This window comes from Hemibagrus wyckioides, linkage group LG24, assembly GCF_019097595.1.
Source record: "Hemibagrus wyckioides isolate EC202008001 linkage group LG24, SWU_Hwy_1.0, whole genome shotgun sequence".
NCBI classification, from domain to species: domain Eukaryota; kingdom Metazoa; phylum Chordata; class Actinopteri; order Siluriformes; family Bagridae; genus Hemibagrus; species Hemibagrus wyckioides.
This window is the reverse complement of record NC_080733.1, coordinates 12,863,489-12,891,295: the sequence shown is the minus strand read 5'-3', so window position 1 is coordinate 12,891,295 and position 27,807 is coordinate 12,863,489. Positions and strand designations below refer to the sequence as shown.

At 38.4% G+C, this 27,807-nt stretch overlaps 1 protein-coding gene across 4 annotated transcripts in view; it reads right to left on the bottom strand.

The window, feature by feature from the left end:
- The window catches only part of znf516 (zinc finger protein 516), a 42,217-nt gene extending 23,200 nt beyond the window's left edge, over positions 1–19,017 (bottom strand). For 2 of the 4 annotated variants that reach the window (XM_058377769.1, XM_058377772.1), the window contains exon 1: positions 18,543–18,858. The gene's annotated coding sequence lies outside the window, so the exon portion shown is untranslated. Of the gene's footprint in view, positions 1–18,542; positions 18,860–18,899 lie in introns of those variants that run through there. The other 2 variants (XM_058377770.1, XM_058377771.1) reach the window with 2 other exon arrangements.
- Positions 19,018–27,807: the final 8,790 nt, after the last annotated feature.

Below are 27,807 nucleotides of genomic sequence, written 5' to 3'. Positions count from 1 at the left end.
TTAACCTTCTATTCCAACCATCAGCTGAAATGGACAGTAAGCTGGACAACATTATTTCATTTTTTTTTTTCTTTTGGTTTTACTTTGTCATGTTTAAATGTTTGACATTCACATTTCCTTTTTTTTCAGCCTTATATTTAAGGACGCATTATTGAGTATCAGTTGCAAGCCCATATTTGCCTGGATTAATATCTGGGTTGAAAAAAAATGACTCGAGGACTAAACTCATCATCATTGTGTATATCAGTGATCATACTGGGTATCAGCTTTGATTGTATTAAGTTTTACATCTACCTGGATAGATAGATAGATAGATAGATAGATAGATAGATAGATAGATAGATAGATAGATAGATAGATAGATAGATAGATAGATAGATAGATAGATAGATAGATAGATAGATAGATAGATAGATGAGCGTTTGAGCTTTAATTTTGCTTATACTTCCTGCAGCTCCATTGAGAGCTCCATTGAAGATGTTGTAGCTCTGTACAATCTGCACAAGCAAAAAAACTTAAAAACCAATTATCTGCTGCCCCACTTTTCCATCTGAAATCATTTACGCAATTATTCTTTCACCAACACACCCACAAACATTCACCTAAACATCAGTGCTCTTTTATGTAGATTTCTTATTAAATTCATTATATTATTGTGTTCCAATCTCATGTTCATATAACCAGATACAATATTTTTGCTGGCAAATGATGCTTTTCCCTTTACAAATGTGGACATATTTGTGTAGAAAAAAAAAAGAAAAAAGGGTGAAATGCAGATGGAAACTGTGTGCCTTTTTATTTTAAGCTTTATCATGCCCACATCCTTGTGGTTGCATGCCTAAAAGACAAGCTGGATGTTTTCCATATACTGTATATTTTGCACTGGGGTCAAATGCAACTGCAGTAGCAAGTGAAGCATGGAAATGCAGAATATTATCAGGACCTGATCAGAATCCTTTCCCCTGTTACATCATTTGTTAGTGTTTGGGGTATGCTGGGTGTTTATGATTCTAATGGTTTCCACGGTTGCTGTTACTCTGGGATACATGCAACCTTAGGTTCACCCTCCCCACTATCTGAGCTCTGCATTTCATCTGATACATCTGCAGTAGCAGCTACTTCTGCTTCTCTCTTATACAGGCTGTACAATCTGACTCAGCACATCAGTTACTACAGTCATCAATAAACTGAGCAATGAATTCTGTAATTGGAATTATCGTGACAGTATATGTGACATGCTTTTTATTATATATATATATATATATATATATATATATATATATATATATATATATATATATATGTATATATAGCGCGTGTGCAAGTTGAGGTTCAAATAAAATAGAGGAAGTAACACACGTAGGCTCATATCGGTGACATGCAGCCCTAAGCTAGTGATCCATTCTCTCTCTGTACTCTTTTCTCATGCCGATGAATAGCCATGTCCAGTCAGCTGTCCACAAGTTTATTCAACCTGACGGCCAGACCAGCTCAGCACAAACGCCCCATGCTCTGGACGCTGCTCCTCTGCTCCAAGCCAGTGCCTGGTATTTTGTGTGTGTGTGTGTGTCTGTGTGTAAAGGCTCATGACAGTCAGCTCTAATAAAGTCTGCAAGCTTTTTTTATTCATGGTAGATGTGTATTGTGCGTGTAAATGTACGTATGGGATTTTGTCATTATGAATAAGCAATAAAGAAGAGTGGCCCCAAACCACTGCGCGTGTTTTGACTGTGGTTGAGTGTATGCATGTGTGTGTGTGTTTGTGTGTGTGTGTGTGTGTGCTACCTCAGAGGCCCCACACTTATGTTCTCTCTAACAGACAAGGCTCAAGCCAAAATCCTAACATTTAACATATGCACACATACATAAGCACTTGTTTGAAGATGTGTGCTTATATATATATATATATATATATATGTGTGTGTGTGTGTGTGTGTGTGTATAAGATATCCAAATGTTTGTAGATTCGCAGTAAAATAGGTGATGCCGGAGCAATGGATCAAATTCCATACAGACAACGCTTTTCTAACATAAACTGTGTTTCCATCTTGAGGTTACATGAACTTTATTAACTTTAATTATCCAAACATCATCACTCAGTTTGGTTTACATAATACAATTAGTAACCAGGTCATGGAAACCTCAGCATGGCTGAACAGACCCTTCCCTGGATCACTATGTGAGTGTTAGGAGGGAGCGATGGGCATCTGCTGATAGGATTATAGCACTGCAGTGGCTTATGCTCCACTGAAGCACATTAACAGAGAGTCTAAATGTAGACCTGCAGGTATAGAGCCACTTCTCAAGCCCTGAATCAGTCAGAAGCCAGAAATCTGAACTAAGATCTGTGTTCACTTTAAATCCTCCTCACATACTGACCGAAAATTGGCCAGTGTGTGACCTAAGATCAGTCCTCTCATGAGATCTTTACAGTATGGCCAGAATAAAAAAAAAAAGCCAGGATTATAGACTTCTCAACTGCCTGAGGCATAGAGACGATTTGATTGACAGCACTGTCTAGAATTTAATCAGTGAGAGAGGCCAATAGATTCCAAGATTGATAAATGATTCATAACTGGTACCATACCACCATAGCACACACGTTAGTTAAAAGATGCGCCAATTATTTTGTTTTCTATCTGACTGGCAGTCAAGGCATCTACCTTCCAGCCTAGTGGCTGCTACATGTGGACGATGGAAAAGATTTCAACTAAAACAAATACTGTATATATGTTATATGAAGAAAAACAGCTGTAATTTAGCGACTCCAGATTTCTGAACATGAACCAGCTCAGCTTCTGGAGCAGATGCTCTGTTGTGGTAGATCCAAGCACATGTAGTCACATGTAGTCAATTATTTAGCTGATGCCAGCTCGTTAGACCAGACTCTTGTCTCACAAAGCTACAGAGTTTAAATAAGACAGGAAGAAGTTTCACAGATTTTCACTGATTTTTTTATTTCATTTACTTTCCTTTTCTGATTAGGGAATAATGTGTATAAAAGAGGAAATAAACATTAAAGACAAAAGCAGATATAACCTGACAGAGAAGTATAGGTTTATTCTCCTCACTTCAGGTTCTAAATATAGAAGTATATATGGATGTGAAACTTAAAGTATTCATTTCCACATTTTTTTTCCAGCTTTCAAAATGACATAAACCATTTAAAAGGCAAGGTATGAAAACTATTTGCAGTTCATTCACAGCTAATATGCTGTATATGCCAAGATACTAGATTGATCTCTTGGGAAATTAAAGAGAAAAATGAATATTGTTTTAGAAATTAACCAAGAAATGTGTTCTGAGGGGGAAAAAATGTATATATCAGAACAGCAACTCTCTAAATATATCAGAACAGCAACTCTCTAAATAATGAGACTTGAAGAGCTTTAATATAATAGGAGAGGACTATCAGCAGCCTGGGTACTCAGGACATCAGGACAAGCAGATTTTGTGTCCATGGTTGCCCAGAAATCCTAGTCTTTACCAACTTTCCCAAAATAAAAGTTTTCATTTGGTAAATTTTAATGTAATGCACATAATGATGGTATGATGTACTCAGTGATCTTTTCAGATTCAGGAACATGCAGGTATGTGGAAACACTAATAAATCTGATTTTAATAAAAGAGTCATGATAAAAATCCCCTAGTTACTATTTTGGGGTTAAGCATATTCTAAGAATAAAATCTTAAAGGTGGTGCAAGGCTAGAACATCACATCCAGGTCATAGTGGAGACGTCTAATGACTTTTTGTCAGTGTCCTACAACTTTGTTTTCAGAAGATAACAGTAATAAAACTTCACTGTATTTTCCTAGCTACCACTTAGGATTCTAGGCAACCGAAACACAGGACCGGGCAGCACACTGGAGATTTGACTTGCCTGGTGCGTTAGCTAATAAACCACTATCTGCACTGAGATTTCCTGCAGAAGAGAGCCATCTCCTTCTCTCATCTCTACACATAATAGAGAGTATTCAAAAATGGTTCTCATTAAACCCTCAGTAAGCTTATTAGAAGCTATTGGTTTGGCATGAGTGGACTTTCTTTATTTTATCTTTTTTTGTGTGTTCTCTATCCTCATTGTCTCAGAGTATAACTGTTGCACAGTAGCTTGCTCCGGTTTGGGGCTGGACTGTAATCTGGTGGTATTAACTTGCTCTCTAAAAAAGCTCTCCCTCTCAACATGGATTAGATTATCATGCTAAGGTCAGCTCAAACACACACACACACACACCCTCTCTCTCTCTCTCTTTCTCTCTCTCTCCCCTTCTAAGTGGTTTAGCCTTTGTCTTTACTACTATATGTCCATACCATAGTGATGTAACCAAATGCAAACGCATTACTTGGAATTGACACATAATGTATTTTTCAAAAGGTTCACAGTGCATCTGGTTTTTACTTTCACGTGGGCATGAGTGAACGTTAGATTGGAACCTTGCAGAACTAAGAAAGAAAGGTTTGTTTATATTTTGGGAAATAGAAACTATAAAACCTACCCCACAACCAGGTCAGGTTAACATCCAAATACACATGTAACTATGGATCGTTTTAAAGCACTAAGCAGATGAGAGATAGAGATAGAGATACAGATAGAGATAAAGATAAAGTGACATTGCATTACACCCCTAACATATTAGGAGCATGCAGTGTTCTGTAAAGGCTGCAAAAACACAAACCAATTGTTCTCATTATCTAAAGCTGACCTTTGCCCAACCCCCATTCAGTCTCATTATCCAGGCCTCTGGGCTCGACAGCCATATTGATTTCTATATTTACAACTCGCAACAGAACAATGTTGCATGGGCAGGAAACTGAAATCACACCCAGTAAGGATAAGAGTCTTGCTATAATTTGTTATAAGAGTTGTTTACATGATTAAACATGACCCGTATATAAAAGGGTGATGGTAAATACACTGCACACATGCTCATAGCACATAACCCATTCAGCTTCAGCTGTTTATTCAGATCAGGATCAAGGTAGATCCAGAGCTTATCCAGGGAACACTGTTCTGTATAAAACTCCAGAAAACACTTTCGATGAGATAAACTCAACCAAACCTGAACCTAATCCCAACCTGCCATCTATCTTCCGGGCCGAGTGACCTTGCAGGACACGTTTCCTCCGTCCAGACTGCTGTCCTTTGTGAGAAATATCAGTCCTTGGTGAGAGACATGATCACATTCAAGGAGGCAGAGCAGCCAGATGCCATTCTCACGGCCCTGTCTGTATTGTTTCCCTCTCCGTTTATTTATTAATGTCCAGTCACACGGTGGCGTCTCTTGGGCAACAAATACTGTTTATCATAGCAGAACAATGAAGCTAACTAGAGAGAAAACAGAGACATGATACAAACAATCATATCAAGTGCCATTTCCTCCTCTATTCTGACTGGTGAAATGATTCAGGCGGGTTTTGAAAGTGTGTGATTGCTGAGAATTCGGATTTCCCCTAAAATTACATGTGATACGTTTAAAGATAAAAAAGGGACACTTTCCAAATGTTGGGGTCAGGGCACAGGAAAGATCATTGCTGTGTGTGCAGGAAGAATAGTTTTAAGGGTTTTTTTTAGTATCCCTACAGTAGTAAGAAACTGTAATCTAATACCATGAAAACCACCCCCCCTCTCTCTCTCTTGCTCTCTCTCTCTCTCTCTCTCTCTGTCTCTTTCTCTGTTCCTGTTTTGAGTCTGTTCAGAGGGTCTATCTTTCTATTACATCTCACTGCATTGCCCATCTGTCTTGTGTGTGTGTGTGTGTGTGTGTGTGCTAATTTCACTAAGAGATCTCTGCTCTCAGAAAGAGTTTTGACTTCCTGTTTATGAAGTGAGCAGCCGAGTGCAACAATAGGGCTGGATTTTGATCTGGCAGAAGAATGAACCCTAAATACACACCAGTTTCTAAAGCTGTGTGTATGTATCTATGCTACATGCCTTTCAAAAAAAAAAGTTTTATTTATTTATTTATTTATTTATTTATTTATAAGGGCAAAACAGGTTTCACCACTGCATACGGCGCACCAAAAATCCAGGGAAAACATTATTAAGTGACCAATAAACAAAGCCGGACCTCTTTAAAGACTATTTTTTAAACAAAAGATAAGATGCTTAATTCCGAAAGCTGATTGTTAGATGGTGTTGATTAGTTTTCTGTAACAGCATCTCCGACTGTAGCTCCAGCTGTAACCCAAACCACATGTGCTCATTACAATAACAATACTGTATTGTGTCTAAAGTAACAGTTTCATTAACAGGGTTTATATGACATACCGTGCACATAATCTAAAGCTAATAATAAACTGTATTATTTTAATATACGTTTGGTGCATTATACCACCCTGTCATTGATTCTTTCCACACAAAAAAGCACAACTGTGTTATTTTTTCAGCCCACTTCTGGATTTAATAACAAAGGCACTCATGCATTTGTCAGAGTTCCATGAGCCTGTCTTCCATCTCTGAGGTCTGTTGCTAATGTGAGACACTTGTATGTCTCTTCCTTTTATTTTATTTATTTATTTATTTTTTGGCCTGTTAGCTTTTATGCTTTATATCCGTGATTCAATCACATTAGTGAACATTTGACACACAAAAGAAATGAAAACGCAGGCCTCTGATCATTCTCGAACAAATTTGGAATGCAAAATTCGAGATCCTCTCACATCACTGTATGCAGTTCGGATCGAGCCCCAGACCTGGGAATTCACTTCACATTCAGAAACAATGCCAAAAAGAACAAACTAAGGATAAAACTTTAAATAGATTTAACATTAGTTATATATCTTCTTCTTCTTTCGGCTTTTCCCCTTCAGGGTTCGCCACAGCGAATCATTCCTCTCCACCGATCCCTATCTTCTGCATCCTCAACACTAGCTTCATATCCTCATTTATTACCTCCTCTTTGGTCTTCCTCTTTGCCTCCTGCCTGGCAGCTCCATGTCCAACATTCTCCTACTAATATACTCACTCTCCCTCCTCTGAACACCTTAATCTGGCTGATGTTAGTTATATATAATACTATAATATTACAGTGTTAAAGGTTGAACATAACTGAATTTGTACAGTTTTTGTTGCCTTCCTTTAAGAAGATTTTTTAGATGATTAGATTCTCAAACCCTGAGCTATTTGTACCAGCATGAGGGTGTGTTTTTGATAGAGACTACAAAGCAGTCATTCTGGATAAGGCTGTCTGCGAAATGCTGTAAATGTAAATGTAAATGCAAAATTCAGGGCACTGGAGACAACAAAAACTTCTTTTTTACAATAAATACAAAATATACCACGGTTACACGATGTGCATACGATCCAGGATGTTGTGCTTTCTGGAGCTCTGATTAAAAACTTGTAAAGGAAAAGCTGTTAGACAAAACAGTGTAGCTAATTAACTTGTACTTAAACATTGTGTGTTGCCCGACATTTTTTAGTAGATCATTAAATGTAATGCCTACAAATCTGCCATTTGATCGATATTAACTATATACTTCCTTAGCCATATATAGCAACAGAGGTTGTAACAGTAAGCACTGATTTATTTCCAATGTCGTTACACTGCTTTACACCACACTGTGCTGAAATCTCAAATCCATCAGAAGGTGTTTTCCTTAACAGCAGCTCTGACAGCAGTTTCAGCTGCAATACAAATTACACATTTATATCAATGCGCTCATGTCTTGCTACTACAGGAAATTAGTCACTTCGGCGATATTCGCATTGAGCTCCATCACACCGGCAAGTTGTGGGCTATTTTTCTGTAACAGCATCATGTTTTATTCCTTACATAACTATTCTTTGAGCACTGAAACCTAATCCTTTGACACTGCCAGGAGTCTCACATGATAAAATAAAGACAGGTTTGCCGTTTAAAACTGCAGCCTAGGGCGATATAGTGAGTTTGTGAAGGAAGAAAGAAAGCAGTCAAAAGAAACATTAGCACATGTGGATTTCCTCCCACGTCACGCTTCACAAATAAAACCTAGCGATTAGCAAAGGAGCCAAGTAGCTACTGAACGTATTGTGCAAACTAAAAAGGACAATTCAGAAATGAGCAACGACTGATGAAGAGGGATTCTGAACAGGAGCTTGTTGAATGAAATACAGGCAGCTACCATTTCCCGGATCTAAGAGATCCTCTACGAGATCCTGCACTTCAGACCCTGAGGGATTTGAAGCTACTCCAGCTGGACGTCTGCTGCCAAAATCAGTAGGATTATGCCGTTTAATCTCAGTCTGCCAAAGAAGTGAACTAATGCTGCTCATACTCCTTTCCAGGCCAAGGACACCATTTTACATGCAGTAAATGAGATGAAACAGGCTAGAATGCATTGACTAGTAGGACAGGGACAGTAGTTCTGTGTCTCTTTTGAGATTTTAAGAACGTGGCATGAACAGAACAGCGTTGCATTAATTCAGAGAATTGGAAATGAGCGTCGATGGTGAAACTGAACTCCTCTTAACGTCAAAGACACACAAAAAGCCCTTTACATTCACACTATGAGCTCAAACAAGCCTGTGCTTTGATTCCACCCCCACCAGCATGTGGAATAAAAAAGTATTATAATGTGCAGTATATTGAATGTGAGATTAAGTTAGAAAGAATATAAAGATACAATATGGTCATACTACGCTACATTCACTCAAATTCATTTCCCAAATTCTTGATGATCCTTTTAAGACACTTGCATTTCACGGGGATTCGACATTTCACAAACCATCATCCTTGACATGGAAGATTTGGCTCTGAATAGTGACTTTGACTACCAAGAGAAATCCCTGGAGCTGGTGCTAATAATAAACAGTGCATGCTTTCTCACAGGGCCAGATGTTAAAGCGCACAGATTTGTTGATATTCCAGGTCAGTTTTTTTTTTTTTTTTCTAAGAATGTGTTTAGGCCAGTGTGATCTCAACAGATCCTCTGCTTTAGAGCAACGTTTCAAAATACAACACACTCATGTGCATTTGTACACGTATAAGTGAAACTGACCTAAAGCCAAAATGAAAGAAATGAATCATCGTCTTTGTCAGCACATGGTTTTTTTTTCCTTGCATAGACAAACCAAACTGAATAATTGAAAGGCACGAGCACTTGACATCCCCAGGCTCCAATTAGTGCACATCTATGTCCTTCAGTTTGCTGAACACAGAGAACACTAAGCATGTTCAGTGTGTAGTCCGAAATGTTTTAGGAGTATGTTCTCCATTCATTGACAATTTGCAGACATCTAGATATATATTTAGATCTCTGATAAGAAAGCCAGAGGTGAAGGGAAAAAAAAAAAACCCTCCCTGATAAGAACTGAGAAAGAAATCTTTAGAGACTCAATGGAAACCCGATCTTTTCCTGGGTGACACTGGATAGTGGAATTATACATCATTGTACACATGAAAAATGGAAAGAAAAGCAACATAAAGTGTGTTTAAAGGATGTTCAGTGTGAGCAGATTGTGAATGAAACCTGGGAAGAAAACAGGACAAATACAGCAGCAGTTTATATACAATCCTACTGTATCCAGGCGAAATTATTCAGTGAAGCAAGACTGAGATTTTGGCTTAATCATATTTTTAGGAAGTTTTTGGTGTGCAACCATCGATAGCAATACAGCGTGAAAGATAAGGGCAGAAAGCTCCAATTAAATGTAGTGTGATAGTAAACTCAAGCACTTTCATGTAATAAGTTCACAGGGCTTATAACTGACCCATAATTTAATGCATGGTATCTCCAGTGTAATCTTTTAAATATGTCTCCAGTGCAATGGTTTGAATATAAACATACTGATTGCTAATATGCAGTCTGATTAATCGTTCACATAGGTAATGTGTGTGTTGTATAAAGTAGACTAAGAAAGCGACGTTTCAATAAGCTTTATCAGTGTTCTTGTGCTTTATAGCCGTAAGTTTGGATCTCAAAAAGTTAGTGTAAACTGTAACTTGCCCCACGAATGCAGAAGTCTGTTTAAAATGCAGTAGCAACACAAAGTGCACATGTGTGTGTGTTTTGATCACAAGCTAAAAGAAAACCTTTTCACTGACTCATGGATTTGAGAAGATGTCTGTGAAACTGAAACCAGCTTTACTACAGTGATATTAAACTAAAATTTTGAGAAGCATAAACTATTTTGAAATATAGAAACCAGATTATGAGTAATCATGATGGAAATGATTAAGCAGTGGTTATCTGACATTCCTGAAGTATGTTTAAATCCCACTACGGCTGCTGCACGAGTCTATTTACTATTGATCAGCAACACCATTAAGGTGAATGTACAAAACGAATAAATTGTGCCATTTGAAATGCACCTATTCTATTTCTATGTTAGTAAACTGGCATTAAGGTGTGGTTAAGTTTGTGCATGTTTTATACATAGCCTCAAGGCCTGACAGCGATTCCATCCACCAAACTGTTTGGTTTGGAACGCTGAACAGGAAGATGTCCACACATTGCCATGCTTTGCTGGGTGACCTGCTGTGGTGCCCTCTCTTTTTCTCTGCTGCCAACCAGACAGAGCCAAGTCCACCACCAGTCACCTTCCTGAGCAAGTGCCCAACACCACATTCCACACACTCAATAAATATAAATATAAATAGCACACTGCCTTCAAATCCTGCCATCTTCTTCCCTTCTACCCATTGCTATTTCCTCATAACACACTGGTAGAATAACTGCCCCTTTTTTCGCCCCTTTTACATTTAGTTACACTTAATATTGTGGAACATCCACAAAACAAGCTGCTTCCTGTTATCAGTTACATAATAAAAAAAAATTCTAAATAGCTCCCTCACTAACATCGTTTTTTCCCTTTATTGAGCTTAAAATGGAAAAATCCCTCCATCGTTCCATAATGGAAACCTACGGCTTCCTTCCATTAATACAAAATAAACATCCCTCACAGAAAACTATATCGCCATATCAACGATTACACGCTTTCTTAATCTGATTATGCTAAGCGTCTACCATAGGAGTCCCTGTGCAAGTTGTTACTAGAAACAATGTATTAGAATGAACGCAATACGAATGCAGCTGGAACGATTGTCAGAGCTTCTGTTTTTTTTTGTTCTGACCAGCCAGAAAATGAAAATTCAACCCATACAACAGCAACAGCAAAAGTAAATAAGAAGCATAATCTTTATGGAGCATTGAAACTTTATCTAATCTAAAAAGCCACAGGATTTGTGTAGTAGGTTATTATATTATGAACAATGCACAAGCCATAATCATGCCCAGACTTGCCGAATGTTACTAAATACAATAAACAAAGCCAAACTGAATGTCATGAATAAGACATGCCAATGCTACACCAACGCAAGAATCCCACTACTTGCAGAGTTAAATGATCTCAAAGATTTGGAAAATGCAGGTCTTATCTTAATGTTGTTTGAGAGAATGGGCAGCATTTTCTTTGTTTGTTTGCTTTATGCGTAGCCTTTTATAAACTATGAGTGATTGCAACAACTTCGATAATAAATTCTGAGTTAAAATGAGCTGTAGCCGTGGAATTTACATGATGTGTTAAGTGGTTCGTGTTCATCAGTGAAAAAACAGCCACGTGTTCATGTTCCAATAAAGGATCTGTCTCCTACAGTGAATACTAAATTGTAGATACTTCATCAAAACTGATAAACCATAACTGATACTCCATCTACATGATATACTTAGATCAGTGCCTTATATACTGCCATGTGTGCATCAGATCCATGATATTTCATGTCAAGTCAAGTCAAGAAGCTTTTATAGTCATTTCAACCATATATAAGTAGATGACAGAACACAGCAAACATTTCTCCAGGATCCTGGTGCTACATAAAACAACAGAGTTCAGGACTAAGGACTTTGCTGAGTAGTGGTATTAATTTGGTGTTTTTTTAATTGTTAGATGGATCAGAAGGAGCATGATACAATTTGCATAACAACAAGACTACCAAGATGTATAACAGATTAATAACTAAAGTCATCAAATGCATACTGTGTATAGGTACAAGGTAGTTGTAGTGGACAGCTTTGGTGTAAAGTATGTGGACACCTGACACCGCTTTCCCTCCACATGTTGGCCTTCGCCAAATTGCCACAAACTTGCAAGCCCAAAATACACTAGAATTTTCCTTCACTGGAACTAAGAGGCCTAAACCATTTTCCAGCATGACAGTCAAGGTCCAAGAAGTCCTAAAGTTGCCATGGAAGAACTGGACTGGCCTGCAGAGTCATGACCTCATCCCCACTGAACACTTTTGGGATGAACTGGAACACCGACTGCACAAGGGTGCCTGACCTTACTAATACTCCTGTTGCTGAATGACCACAAATCCCCTCAGCCCCCATACTCCAACATCTAGTGGAAAGGCTTTAGACTAAATCTGCAATGGGATGTTCAATATGCACATATCAGTATGGCGGTCAGGTGTCTCAATACCTTTAATCATATTGTGTATATTGTTAGTTGTTTACTGTTAGACGTCTGCAGTAGGCTATGCAAATTTGAGACATTTTTGGCAACAACAATTTGAGCCTGAAATGATAAAAAAAAAATCTTTAAAAAATAAACTGTTTAAATAGAAATGTTTGTGATTTACCCATTTATTACATCATATATTATTCACCTAAATACCAAGGAAAATAAATGGAATAAAGAGGAATAAATAAATAAAAATTTCCTTAAAGGAGAAAACCAAGTAGTAGTCACTATTCACTTGCATTTAAGAAAATCTTTTTTTTTTCAAGGTAAAATGCCATAAACTTGGTATTTGATTTTTCAATTAGATTTTTTTGAGTTTCTCTTTTAGCCGATGTTTTCAACTGATTTCTGATACAAACATGTATTTTAACTATTTATTCAGTGCTTTAAAAAAAGAAAAAGGAAAAATAAATAAATAAACCCATGCATCAAAAAAACTTTTTTATTTATTTGTCTTTTTATTTATTTATTTATTTGTTTGTTTGTTTGTTATTTAGTTTGTTTCTTTTCTTTCCTTTCTTTCATATTGTTTTATTACTAGGTATTTATCTTTAAGGAAAAACACTAGAAGGTCAATAAGAAATACAGTACTGTAGATATAGAATTCTATTGTCGTTTTAATCTACTGTCCATGAAAATGTACACAACGTCTAAGCCATTTTATGCAAAATATTAAAAACCTGATTTCAGCCCACATCTGCTCTTGTCCAACCCGGACATCTTAACTCAGCAAATTAATACCTTCAAGTATTTCCTCTCCACTGCCCTTAATACAAATGATTAAATCATTTTTTTTTCTTCCCTTTCCCTCAGTCTTAATTTCTCCTGATACACTGGCTCAGCTGGAGCCAGGGCATGCTAGCTATTGATCAGCAGCCTGAGCAGATTACCCTAATAGCAGGATTAGCAGCCACATGTTGGCCACACGTGGTCCACACTGCTCAGCAGTGGTGCCAGATCCCCTCTAAAATGACTGGGAGAGAATAACACTCAATACACAAGATTACTCGATTGCTGTGTGAAAGGAAACTGGGCAAACTAACAGCAAAGGACTGACAGGGTGCACTGCTAAATCATGCTCAGGTGTTATGGGAATGTGGTGCTAAAAAAAAAATAGTGCACAAATAAATAAGCAAATTTGTTAATTAGTCCACTGGGAAAGTGAAGGCTTCAATGTGCTACCCACTTCCATGCTCAGAAACCTAAAGTGGAAGCTAGATAGTATGATGAGATGAGACGAGATAGCTTACTACACACAAAAAAAAAATAATTAGATGAAGATATGATTTTGTGACACGAGTCAACGATTCCCTGACATGCATTCGGTCCTCATATTGGATATTTTTGAACTCCAGCTAACATCTTTTCCTTCATCTCGAAAAGGTTTAACTGCAAGGTGACTGTATGCTGTGCTAGCACACTTGCCCTGGACTTTATTTTCCACTATTTCATCAGCATTTCTGGGTATCGAAAATAAATCCTCCATCTAATAAATCCGCACAGTAGAAATCATTCTACCATCAGCAAGGTTGCACTACAATTAAAACAAAATAAAAGCCCAGACTTTTGCCCAGAAATTTGCTTCCCTTTGCTACTGATTTCCCCACCTGTGTGCTGTTTGTGGATTTGTTTGTCAGTGAATAAAAACAGGTGAGGCAGTATTACAGTTGGCATTGTGTCATGAGCCTGGAGGAACTACAGCCAACTTTTTTTTTATCACACGGCAACTTATTCAAATGACTCTCAATCCAACAGAGAAGCCCTGTTTCTGACATGTCACTGCCTTCCTACTCCCTCTCTCTCTCTCTCTCTCTCTCTCTCTCTCAGTGTGGTTTCTCATAACAGCATTTTTGCTAACTTCATAAATGTAACCTTACTAGTTAATCTGAAAAGCCTTATTATGGCACTGTGTCAGAATTGGCACTAATGGCAGTAATTGCCCAATAACACCGAATTCCTTTCGAACAACAATAGCATTAAAACATTAAGGTGCAAGTTTTTTTGGCCACATCCAGATGGGGAGCACTGAAAGCCTATTCAGGCAAGGGAAAAAAAAGGAATTCCAGTAATCTACTGCTGATCTTCACAATAGCACCCTTGTGCCTTTTGTTTTGGTCAGTCAGCACAACTGCACCCATTCTCAATGACATATTGGCAAACTGTTTCCTCAAAAAAAAAGGCAAATTGGACAAATTAGCAGTTAGAGGAATACACCAATATAGTGATCATACTGAGGAGATCATTTCATCATGATCTGTTAAACTAGAATACCTACAGGTCAGTAATATGCTAAGAAAACTGAAATTGCTAACTGGGATGTTTTAACCATGGGTGTGCAAACTCTTTTGCACACAGCGATCCCTTTATTTATTTAATGAAGTATGAGAACTCCACTATTCCACTACTGTATAGTAGAATTATTTTGTTATACACTGATCCCCGAGATGTAATGACAAAAAAAAATTGAAATCTATATCACAATATTTATAACACTCCACAGACCTCTACATGCATATTTATGCTAACTGTTCAAAGATAAGGCTAATTATTTAAACATGTGTATTATGGCTTTTTATTGGATCAACAGAACACATCATTTTTGTATTAAAAATTAAAATGTTATTATTTATAGACCAACTTGTTTTTCAGTTACTGAGGTTTGGCTTCAATGCAGGTATCAAGTCAAACCGGTTATTAAATATAATAACTCTGATAACAGCAGGCTGTAATTTCCACCACTGTAACAAAAGTTTATATAACAGGGAAGCACTGGATAATATCTCCTGTTGAGAATCCTGGCTTTTAAACAATGTGCATTTATTTATTAGAGTGTGGTGTGGAGGTTTGGATTTGCAGCAACAGAATTATTAAGCAAAGGACAGAGAGAAACGTCTGCGTTCATTTTAAGCACAGAGAAAAAGCTGATATATATATATATATATATATATATATATATATTTTTTTTTTTTTTTTTTTTTTTTTTCCCTAATATAAAAGTTTTATAAAATTGTGGAACCCCTGGATAAAACTCATGTGTCAAGCTACATTTTGCACTAAATGACCACAATGGCACAAACTATCTATTCTCATCCTCATGAAAAACAAAACACAAACATTTCTATTCCTTTCTAAACCTTATCTTCTTCCTCATATTCAGTCTAAAGATCACTAAACTTACTGAAAGTTAACATTTAATCACATGCAAACTGCTTGCCCCCGAACACGCCTAATGTCTAATCAGTTCTCCAATCATCACAGTCCTAGTTCTGCTTCCACGTCAGATTAAAAGCAGTGCTTCCTAAGGTCTCAGACAGGTCATGGGCTTGGTGAGGCGAAGATGAAATCCAACATGCCAATAGAGCTCTCCGTGTCAACAACAGGAGTTTGTTTGATTAGCCTGGCTGGTAAAAGAGAACGCAGTTCGCTGATAGAAACACAGCCTGGTGAAAATGGGCTGCAAATGTGAGCAGCTGCTGCAAATAAAAGGGAAGTTGGGTTTAACTCGAGAGCTTGTCCATGCAAATATCCCAACTGCTGTGGCTGTGTGTAATTTAACAAGCGTTTATGGCTGGGCATTATTCTCACAAATATAGGCTTCTATAAAACCTTATTAAGCAAAGATTACAAGCAACCCATGAAACTGTCCAGATAACCAATAAGTACTCACATTTACAGTTTACAAACTGAACATCAACCACATGTAAGTCATAAGAGGACAATGAACTGCCTTGTAGATCCCGTTAAAAGTCACGGCTGTTAGAAACAGGGGCCCTCATCTATATTAGCTGTTGTGCTGACTTCATGCTAATATTCCCCCGAGCCCTGATCCAAGCAAGTACACATAATCACGCAGCCAAACTAAACCAGTTAGGTTTAGTGACTATTATTACACAAGCACACTTTGACAACATGCTGTAGTAGATCATTCCTCAAAACATGATTGTGATAAACTCTAAGACTTTTCTCAGCTTGATCGCATTGTTTGTATGCATTCAGTAGAATGCAAATGTTTGCATCCCCCAACAGAACAAGACAAAGATGATCTGGGAGTACAAATGTTGCTTTGTCACAAAAAATGGTTACGTTAAGACATTAATGATGGGGGGAAAAATGATCAGTCCAAAAAGTGTGAAAGAAAATTAACAGTGTACATGTCCACCTTTTACCTTTCTAACTGCCTCCGAGCACTTTGTGTATCTTCAGCAGCTTTTAGATCCCCTGAGTTAAAGTCCCCCACCCCCTTCCTGCCATGTCCGCTCTAACTCTGCCATATTGTTGCCCGGGCTTTGTCCGTTTTTCAGGACATCTGTTATAACTATGTTATAACTCTGCCAGATGTCCTATACTGTTTTCCTGTTCCTGGATACATCCCTGTAACATTTCTGAAACTCTCATCCCTTGTTGTTTTTCTGTCTATTCTCAACTACAGGTGTATGTTTTAAAGATTTATGGTTTGCGCCCAGAAATTCCAAACTCAGCTGTATATCTATAATTGACCTACAGTATCTCATTAGGATCAGAGAACGTCAAAATTACCATGGTCCTGCACCTTGTTTTGTTTGTTTACGAAATGTCATTGAAAAACACCTGGATCTGCTCAGGTCAAACCTGTACCTAAATATTCAAATGAATGACAAAAGAAAAGGAAGGAGAAACGAGCCCATAGCTCTTTGTCCGTAAATTAATCCTTTTGTGGTTTCATAATGCCAACCTTAAAGTTGAAAAGGGTGTTTCTGAATGTGTGTGTGTGTGTGTGTGTGTGTATGGGTGTTCTGGCCTATCGTCAGATAAAGGATCCCGGCTGTTTTGAGTTTCTTATAACCTACATGCATTCTTTCGGGCGGGAGAGTGAACATCCTCCCCTGTGTGTGTTTTCCTCTTCTCTGAGCTTTCCAATGCAAATTTGTATAGCCGTGTCTGCCTTCAGCTCTCACTCAGATGCTTCTCTAATTCCTCACTAGTGTCAGCTTCTCAGGCTGATCTTGCTTTGGGTGGCTTGATGAGAGAAAATGTGAACTGACAGGCATCGGTGCTTTATAAGAGCTGGAGGGGGGAGAAAAAAAATGAACAAACAACAGAAGAAAAAAAAAAAGTAAAGAGTAAAAGCCCCACCCTGAAATTAGACCAGCTTGACAAGTAGCTTTAGTTTTATCAGCTTTGGATATCAAAAGGGTTTTAGGGAAGAAGAAGAAAAAAAAGGAGACACTTGATGCTGTGAACTGAACTGTTTACATTCACAATCAAATCAGTATGATGGATATGGAAAGGAGAGGTGACAGCGTATAACGGTGTGTATACTGTGCTTTATCTCTCTATAAATAATAAATATAAGTGCCCTTAGAAAAGGCTACACCAGTCCCATCCCCCAGTCCAGGAAAAAGAAATGCTCTAGATGGAACAACTTTAAATAGGTCTTATCCATCAAATGCAATCTTTCTTTAAGGAAACAATATCCTGGACCTAGAATTAATTTCAGATCTATTCAGCTAAGGTCCAGAATATTGTTTCCTTAAAGAAAGATTGCATTTGATGGATATTCAGCTAAGGTCCAGGACAGAGTGCTGACAATGAGCTGACTGGAAAAATAAAAAACTCTCAAAGTTAAGCAATAATCAGCACTGCGCTATGATTAGTAAGTAAATCGTGTATGGAAACAAGGTACTGTACAGGGTGCACTACTCAAGCAGCGGTTCATCTGAAAGATCTCAAATCGTTAAAGGCGCACGGACAAGGCGAAGAAGAAGGGAGGAAGAAAAAAAACTTCCTAAAAATAGCGCATCAGGAAACCGAGTAGGTTCAAGCACTGACTCGACAATGCAGCCTTTATGCTTTATCCTAACAAGCTCAATCCTGTACGCGATTACGCGTTAATGATTCCGGCTGATTTTGGTGAGTTTGGTGTACCGCTTTATCATGATAACTGTAACCCATAACGCATTCACATCAGCGGCTCAGTGCCAGGCTTCCTCACGCCTCCAAATGCGTCCCTCTGGGATTTTAGGGCACTCAAAGTAGCCCAACACTGAGCGTATCTGTAGAGTTAATGCTTCTTAAAGTAGCCCACATAGATGAAGTGATCGTTAAAAAAAAAAACTTACCTCTGAGCAAAAAAAAAAACAAAACAAAACAAATGACGTAATGAAGTTGTGGAGCAGAACAACAAGACGCAAGGTGACACTCCGGGGCTTCGGGTGGAAATGACGAGCCGAGAGCCGCGTCCGCTTTCACTGGTTCTCTCCTCCTTCACAGTGCACTAACGAGGGCCACTGCGAAGCGCACTCCGACCAAGTGAACTTCCACCTTTCAACCTTCCACCCAAAAAGGGATGTTTTCGGTCAGCTCGCGCGACGATTTCGGGGGCGAACGGACAGCGAAACGTGCGGTGTGTGTGTGTGTCTGTGTGTGTGCGTGCGTGCGTGCGCGCCTGCATGCGTGTGTGCGTGTTAGTGCGACACCTGGAGCGCTGTCGGTTCCTCCCCGTTCCCATCTACTGCTGCTGGGATGCAGGAAAGTGTGGAGGTGGAGGAGAGCTGCAGATCTGCGTCAAGCATGCACACTTTACACTCTGGCTAGTGTTTATGCTTCAGAATGAAACTTCTAAACGGGAAGTTTATTCTTCATGTAGTCTATTTAGTTCCAGATTCACCCCCCCCCCCACACACACACACACTCACACACACACTTACACACACCACAAGCTATTTAATTCTACAAAAAAAAAATAATAAAACATAATAATAACCTGGCTGGACGACGCAGTGCCATGTTTTTGTCAAGGCAAAGCCGAGTAAAAAAAAAGATGCCTCTCTGTGTAAAAAATAAATAAACAAACTTGAACTATGGTCATTAAAAATTTGCACCAACACCAAGCTTAAATATTACAGCATCTGACTGTTTAAACGTCAAGCCTGTTTACCTGCTATAAATATATATGAATTGGACTCAATAGGACATGTAATGGTTTAAGACAGCCAATATATTTTCTTAGTTTAGTCACATTTAAGTGATGCAAGTCTTAATAGTTCAATAGAGTTGGGGGGCAGGGGGGTTTTACAAAGATAAAGTTATTATAGACAGCATTACCAATAGTGAACACCATAACTGATAGAAACTTAATGAAAAGCACAGGAAATAAAAACAGAATTAATCTCTCATTAATTATACATAGCCTATCATTTTCATTTTGGTTGTTTTGATTGTTTCGCTATGAATGCTATTATACTCTATCTGACTTGCAATAATGGAAAAACAGAACAAAACACACTCACATTACACAACAGATTTTGAAGTAAGGGTGAGAAAATGTTTGCACTCAAATCATGGATGTAAACATGTTTGGATTCTAAGAAACTCCTTAGTATTCTGTTATATGAAAATACAGTACAAGTCTCTGTGTAAGCTGTTAATATAGAAATGATCATGTTTTTAGAACAAATGCATTAAGAGCAGTCAGAACTACTATCCGAGATGTGCTGTTGTAAAAGGAAATCATTCATTTATTCATTAATAGCTTCTAACTAATCACAATCCAGAATTCACCGAAATACATCAAATAATTTTACTCCTAAAAACATCCTCATATTTACAGAGGTGACTCATAATTGCTCTATGAGTGTGTGAATATGTGTGTATGGTGCCAGTAAGTATTCCCAACTCATTGCCAGGATAGATCCATTGCATCCCTAATCAGAATAAAGCAGTTCCTGAAGATTATATAGTAAATAATTTAAAAAGCCATTGCATATTATTTGAATGGTCATTTTTTTATGTCATACACATTCAGCACTGCAGCATACTGCAGTACATCAGCTCCTCAGGTTGGGCTGTAAATTACAGGAGCAATTTGATCCGTCTCTGAAGTGCAGTTATCGGGTATTATCCGAGGACGTGACAGCTGGGGCTGTGGCCGCTGTAGCCACGCTCCTCGCCCTGACATTAAACAATGCTCCAGTATGGGCCATGTGTTTGAAACGGCATGCAACCTGACTCTCTGCTCTCCACTTACCTCACTGACACTTAACTCCATGCCATCGTTACTTCGCCCCCATCATTACGCACCAAGCACAATATACCAGCTAAGCCTTAGTCATTAATCAATCCATCTGCACAATTATCCATCTGCTTATCAAAAGAACCTTTTGTGTGGCTGGCTTCTTGGGGTGATTTCTTATTTTTCATATTTGCTCTAATAAACTCTCTTTATTCTCATATGAGTGTGAATAACAAACACAAACACGAACACAGGTGAGGGCTCCAAAAACTTCTTAACGGTGCCCATGACCTTTTAAAGCCTTGTCTTCAGATGGACGTAGGATTGCAAACATGAACATTGATGTGTTTTTTTTCCCATTGGGGGAGGGGTGGATCTGAACTCTTTCACCCCTCCCTTCTTCATGAGCAAACACAAAAGCTCAGACAAATGTGTGCCTCTGGTCTGGGCACAGGAGGACCATGATGAGCATGAATGATTGCCGTATACATCTGCAGTGAATACCATCATTCTTAAAGAATATGATTATTCTATTCAAATAGGTTACAAAGTCACATGATATGATTTAAATATCTGCTCATCTCTTATGTGTCTGAATTTTAATGTATGACGTGGATGGAGAACAGTTTATGTTTCTATGCAGTTCTTGTTTTCTTGGCCCAACTATTCTTACTCCCCAACCCCCTATGGAGGGCTTGCTAGCATTATTGTGCTTAAACAAGTAAGATCCTGATGAAAGTGACATCATCGAGAAAGCAAACACTAAGCAGTGTAAAAGAAAATTTAGCAGTTCTACTTATTTAGCAGTTATTTTAATAGCAATTACAATTGCAATCTACAGCATAATTTATTTATTTTATTTGTGTGTGTGTGTGTGTGTGTGTGTGTGCATGTGTTTAGGACTGTCATTGCATATTTTGCCTTGTTTTGCCCATAATCTCTCATACTTTAATAGAAATAAACAAATGTTCACTTGCAATGATATTGAACTTCATATCTGAACTTCATTATACCTACAGTATGGGCTTATGATCTCACGAAGTTCCTGTTTGTTTTATGAAGAAACCTCAAACTTCAAAATTACAACCTGTGGTTGTGGTCTTCTATCACAATGTACTGTTTCATCCCCCTTTTTTTCATTTGGGGGGGTGGTGGGGGGGCTTTCGTATGCTGATCAGGGAGGAGTGGGGGCTGAGAATGCTCCGCCTTCAGGTCAGAGTTCAGGGGCTCTGGCTATGCGTGACATGTTTTCCTGTTCACCTCCGGGGTTTCAAGGTTTAAAGGACAAAACTTCGATGCATAAAGTTTACTTTTAGCTTCTAGCTGATTAGCTTATGCAGCTAATTCCTTGTGAAGCGTAAGCAGGCATCCATACAAAGTCTTTATGTCCTGAGTATATTCATTTACTCTAACACTCTCTGTCAAATGTGGCTATAAAGAATAGAAGAAGACAGATGTTCCACTATATCATCTTATAAATATCATCTTCAGCTCTGTTTCTTAGAGTATTTATTCATTCATTTTTAGCTCATTCCCGGTGCATCAGTCTCATCTGATTGGTCCTTTTATTTTGCTGCCTGTTGCAGTGACAGCAGAAAGTTAATAGTATCTGGTCATATGGGTTGGGGGAAGGGTCGAGGGTCACACTTTACTGCGAGGACTAATCTAATCTGACACACAAAGCCCGAGACCCTGCTCCTGAACCCTGTGATTAGGTTTCAACAACATCGACTGTATTAAAATATTGAATGTTTTGCTCTTATTTCGGACTATTTGCCGTAGTCAGGAGTGGATCTTCAGTTTTTGACAGATATTTATCTGCATTTGATCTAAGATATTAATGCTGTCAGCCATAAAAATGCAACTCAGTCACTGGAAGAAAAAAATTTTATGTTATGAAAATACTGCTTGATAGTATTATTTCAAACCCTGAAGCTTATTCTGATCAAATATGAACATGTACAGATATGTGACTGGTCCTTTTTTATTTTGTTACTGCTGTCATTCTGTCTCTTCAGGATAATATGAATTTTCTTTGGACTTGACACTCAAAAGGACATTTTTGGGGCGAAAAAAAGTGAAAAATGATGTTTACAATTTACATGAATAATTTCTATCACTATGTCACTGAATGACTGCGTACATTGTTTACAGTTCACTATTATTTTACTCGTCTAGAGCACATTAATAATCTTGCTCAAACTTTTGGCTATATTCAGTGTTTACAGTTTGACCTAAGAGCTACTTATCATTTTTTTGCAATGTAGGCCAGTTCAAATGTAGTACAAGACCTTCATTGTATATAAAAGTACTTTTCATGCACATGACAATAAACTTGAAACTTGTTTATTACAGTGGAAGCACGGTCTGATGCAGGGTGAACAATCATTGAATATTGCGTGTTTAATAATTTCAGGAAACCTATTCTATTCTCTAGAATAATCTGAAATAATCTACATTTCTTGTAATACAAATGTAACTGGTACTAAATGATATCCAAGCATGGGATCCTTATTTCACATGCTGAAATTGTTGGAACATAGTTGAAATTCCTAAGCCGCCAGCAATGATGAGTGTGTAATAAGTACACTCTTAAAAACAGTCCATATTTCTGAGACAGTTCCTATGAGCAAAATCTACTGCTGTTTATGTTTCACAGATTTTGGACACACTCGCTTGAGCTGAAACTGCACTGTGCCTCATACATCCACAAATGCGTCCAACAATTACATTAACACTGTAAACTATTCAAGCATGTGTGAATACATGGGTGTGTTAGCGTTCAACATGTGTCAGCTGCCTGTTTAACTGCACAGATAGCAATCATAACACAGTGGGTAACAAACCCACCAAGAGCTGCACACTCTCCTCTGTTGTCAATTAGGGCAGAAATCGTATTTGTGGAGCCCCACACCATCTATCAAAGCACAGGTTCTTTCATCTGCCAGTGTCTCTTTGTACCTGTAATTAGTTTTGGGACAGGAGATAAGCTTCATTAAAGCAGCGAATGAAGAATTCAGTAGGTCATATTTCCTCATTGCTGGCTGTTTCGGAGCTCTGTTTAATAGATTTGTTTTGTCAGGCCTTGTAAAACACGTGAGTCTGCAGTGTTTAAATGTCATTACGTTTCCAGTGGAGGCAATGCTGGATTTTAGCCACGTGTGCTCCCAGAGCTTTTATGGTAGCGTCCAGCTGCACCAGTTCTAGCTTAAAGTCCAATGCCTCCTCCTTCGGCTTGGTCAGAAAGTGTGGGTTACATTTCCATATCAGCAGCTCGGACAGTAGTTTTGTATAGTGGATACTCCTTTGAAAAAAACCTCTGTAATTCTTGATATGGTTATGTTTTCTCTATAATTCCTTTTACAGATTAAAAACCTTTAAGGAAAATGTCTTCAGTGTCAGCATTTATTAATGTGTGTTCGATACAGAAGATTTTGTGCTTTCTGTATCATAAAACAGCACAATTCTTTGTCTTATTCACTTTATGAGAGAAACAATAGAGAGTCTGGTTTAGAAATGAGTCTTCATACTAAATTTATTCTTATAATCATAAAAGGAATTTGTTTTGCAGACATTCCACAACATTAAATGTAACTAGAAATGGATAAAGAAGTGTGTAAGTAGTTATAAATGTCATGTAGATTGCTTTGGTGGACTGGAAGAGGATTAAAAGAGTTCAGGATGTGCTGTTTATTGGAAAATAATAAGCTTTGGAGTTACAATAACAGCATGCCTTGTCTTCCAGATCCTGGCTGAATAACAAGCTAATGAAGTTAGAACGTAGTGAAATGCTAATAAATGTATCCAGCAAGGTCTATGTCTATTCCTTTACAATCAATGCATTTACTCTTTTAATATTAATATAGCTTACAGCTTCAGTGCTAATAATTACTATCATTTTTTAATAATGTGTGTGTGTGTGTGCACTTCAAGAGGAGGGAGAGAGGGAGGGCTGTAAGCAGATGGTCCGGCTGCTGCAGAGTCTTCACTGGTGGAAATCCCTGAGAACTTAACCCATCCTCCACTGGGGAGAGATGGAGAGATGAGCCATGGCAACACCCCCTCCATATTGCCACTAGTGCTACTTGTAAGCAGCAGCGCACTACACCGTTACACACAACCGCTCTACACATACATCTGTCACATTCCAGACAGGTGTTAATACACAGGTATAAGTACAAGGGCTTAGACACTTATTACACATATGTTCCTGTTTACACACATGCAGCCAGAACGGTTCAGAGGTGGATTATGAGGAGACGTTAGAAGTGAAGACAAAACAGAAAACAAGTGGAAAAGGTTGCTGTTAAAATGACTCTTCTCTCCTTCACAGACTCAGTGATGCACTCTGCTGGTTCTAGTGGGGTGCTTTTTTCTTTTCTTTTCTCTTCTTTTCTTTTCTTTTCTTTTGTTTTCTTTGCTTTTCTTTGCTTTTCTTTGCTTTGCTTTTCTTTTCTTCCTCTTTTTCTCAGTGCAGGTTGCAGTCTGTTAGCCAGATGTAACAGGAAAAAAAAGCATTAAAAATTTGCAGATTGATCCTTATTTTATATATTGACCTAAAATTTGCTTAAAATTAATGTGCATATGATTATAAAATGTAATAAGAAGAAAAATAAAAGATGCCGCCAATGACACCTTACAGTTCCGCGGGCACTGGGTTTCCTCCCACCTCACATCCCAGAGTGAGTGGACGGTCTAAGATAAATTTCCCCCATGCCATGTGTGAATGAGTGTGTGAAGGTTTTCCTGTGTCCAGTATAGTATAGTCTCCGGATCCACCATAACCCTGACCAGGATAAGACTGTTACTCAAGGTGAAAGAATTTCAATATAATCATTTAATGGTCACAACTCCCTAGATAATTTGGAATATCTAAGCATTCTTTCTTTACATTTGACTTGCAGAAATGTAAAACCATTTGCTATAGAGAGTGTCTAGGGAATTAGCTGCAATTACACAAATCCTGAATTTGCATTTCTGGTGCATTTATGTAAATTAGGATTTGTAGGTTTTGATATGATATGATTATTGTTGTTATCACATCACATTTTGGATCCAAATACACTTGCAGATTGCAGGATAACATCAGGCTAAAAATTGTTGTGTTGAATTTATTTTTCTATTTACAACAAACAATACATAACAGGGGGAAACAGTGCTAGCTTAGGTGTTTCAGGAAGGGGTTGGTTTTCATCCTTTATTTGAAGACAGTCTGTGATTCAGCTGTATGGACATCTAGGATAAGATCATTCCACCACCTTGGTGCCAGAACAGAGAAGAGTCTAGATGTATACCTACCACTTACCCTGAGAGATGGTGGGACCAGTCAAGCAGTGCTAGTAGATCAGAGAAAGCGTGGTGCAGTAAAGTGTCATAAAGTGTCTTGAGCAATTGTCATTAAGTTGTTGAGCCACTCTGAGGCCAGTGTGATGATAGTGGTAGACAACGCTGTTTACATTGCTCCTCTGAAATCTCACATATGTGCTCAATTGATTTGATTTGATATATTAAACTATTTACATAATCTATGTAAATGCGAACGATATTACAAAGTTACTGAAACATGCTGTTTATTGCAGCATCCGCCTTTCCTTAGTACACTTCCCTGTACGATCACAAGAGGGCGCCCCAGCATTATATTCTCACCCCACTCTCAGTGACCTTGTTATTCTCTGCATTATCTCATCCTCTGTAGGAGTGTCCTGTTCAGCAAAAGTGCTGATTATATAAAATTATCCACTGGTGTACATTAGAGAGGAAGTGAGAGTGATGTATAATGTGAGGGAGTGTGTTTAAAACCAGTTACTCAGAAACATACTGTTCTTACATGCTGGGTGGAACAGTAGTTTCGTGGTTAGCTCTTCTGGGGTTCGGGGTTCGAGTTGCAACTTTGCCCTGTGTGTGGAGTTTGCATGCTCTCCCTTTGCTTCAGAGGTTCCTCAAGTTAATAGACATGCATTATTGGTTGATTGGTAACTTTAAATTGTCTGTAGGGTGTGAATATGTGTGTGTGTGTGTGTGTGTCCAGGGTGTCCTTCAACTTGTGCCCCTTGTGTCTCCAGGTTTCCTGTGACCCTTTGTAGGATAAGTGGTACAGGAAATATAGATGGATGGATTGTTCATGATTATATAGGATGTCCTGCATGTCCAGAATAATAATAGGAATGTGGTAGCTTAGTGGTTAAGGTGAATTTGAATCCCAGGTCCACCAAGCTGAAACCATTGGGCCCCTGAGCAAGGCCCTTAATGCTCAGTTGTATAAAGTGAAATAAATTATACGTTTCTCTGGATAAGGGTGTCTTGAAAATTCCAGAAATTTAATTAATAAAAAAAGCAAAACAATTATTTTGTTGTTCCTGTGATCATCTTCTTCCAGCTCTCTTAGACTCTTGGCTGCTTCTCTGATTACTGACATTTGGTGGATGGCCTCCGCTGATTGATTTGCATGTGCAACTGCTTGCACTGAAACACATTTAGGGGTTTTATGGAAATGGTGGTGAATGTTTATGCAATGACAGAGTTTGACATTTTTTAGAATGTGCAAATAATGTTGCAAACTATATTGATTTGTTGGCTGACTTTAAACCTATGAGCTATGGGATTTTGTGTAGATGTATGAATATATCACTTTATGTGGATGTGCTTAGTGACCTCTGGATAAGGCTATCTGCCAAATGCCAAATGCCATGAATTGTACAAGTATTCACAGCCTGTATTCAGCAAGCTTACTGATGCTCTTGACCATTTCTAGAAACACCAATCAGGCATAACATTATGATCATTGCCAGGTGAAGTGAATAAGTGAATCTCCTCATCATGGTACCTGTTAGTGGGTGGGATATATTAGGCAGTAAGTGAACATTTTGTCCTCAAAGTTGATGTGTTAGAAGCAGGAAAAATGGGCAAGCGTAAGGACTTGAGCGAGTTTGATGAAGGGCCAAATTGTGATGGCTAGACGACTGGATCAGAGCATCTCCAAAACTGCTGCTCTTTTGGAGTGTTCCCGGTCTGCAGTGGTCAGTATCTATCAAAAGTGGTCCAAAGAAAGGAACAATGGTGAACTGGCGACAGGGTCATGGGTGGCCAAGGCTCACTGATGCACGTGGGGAGTGAAGGCTGGCCCGTGTGATCCGATCCAACAGACGAGCTACTGTTGCTCAGATTACTGAAGAAGTTAATGCTGGTTCTGATAGAATACACAGTGCCAGGTCAGGGCTGTTTTGGCAGCAGAATGGGGAATGTTATGCCTGATCGGTGTATGACACTGTGTCCAGCCTTGTTACATATTGCAGAGAGATTCTCAATGCTGTTATTCTCTTCAGGTAAAAGAACACTGCTTTGTGAAGAGCAGACACACATAATATACCCACACA